We start from the raw sequence: 726 nt of genomic DNA, 5'->3' as shown, positions 1-726 counted from the left end.
TCTCTCTCTCTCTCTCTCCACGCCTTTAGGAGAAGTGCATGCCAGCCGATGTCTGTTACAACTCTTCCATGTATTGGCTCTGAGCTAAATATACAGGAGGCAGCCGGTCAGCTGCCCGCTGTAGCCAATATTAGCCTGTTACTACTGGCAGTACTGCCTTTGTTTCCCCCTGCCTCAAATGGACAGGGAAAACAAAACGGTGTGGACATGAATGACATTGAAGTGACAAGGTGTCATGCCAATGGCTGACGTTGAACTACCGTAAGAATGTATAGTGGGATCAAAATATCCACACTGAAAATCTGGGAAATAAAAAAAGTTTTAGGATTTTGGAAAAATGTAGAACAAAGAAACGTTATGATGTAAAATGAAAAATAAATATTTAAGATTCAAATCAAATAAGCAAATTTGTGACATTGACCACGTTAACTCCTTTGTACAAAATGTCTGATTTCCTTGCTTCCATTGAAAGTTGCTCTTTAAAACATTCTCAAATCAAGCTAACACAGATCATCCGGTTTTGCACAAACTTGTGGAGTTTGTCTTGCATGCTGTCATTAAAGCAAAAGGGAGACATACCAAATACTTTCAAATTTTGAAATGTTATTCTTTCAATTAAACCTTTTCACACAAGTTGTTTTGCTGATAATATAATTACTAAAGAAAACAAATTAAATTACATTAGAAAAATGCAACTTTTCTCTAGTTGTCTAGACCCACTGCAAT

Source organism: Myxocyprinus asiaticus, chromosome 16 (assembly GCF_019703515.2).
Source record: "Myxocyprinus asiaticus isolate MX2 ecotype Aquarium Trade chromosome 16, UBuf_Myxa_2, whole genome shotgun sequence".
Lineage (NCBI taxonomy): Eukaryota > Metazoa > Chordata > Actinopteri > Cypriniformes > Catostomidae > Myxocyprinus > Myxocyprinus asiaticus.
The sequence above is the reverse complement of the archived record's forward strand: the minus strand, read 5'-3'. Positions refer to the sequence as shown.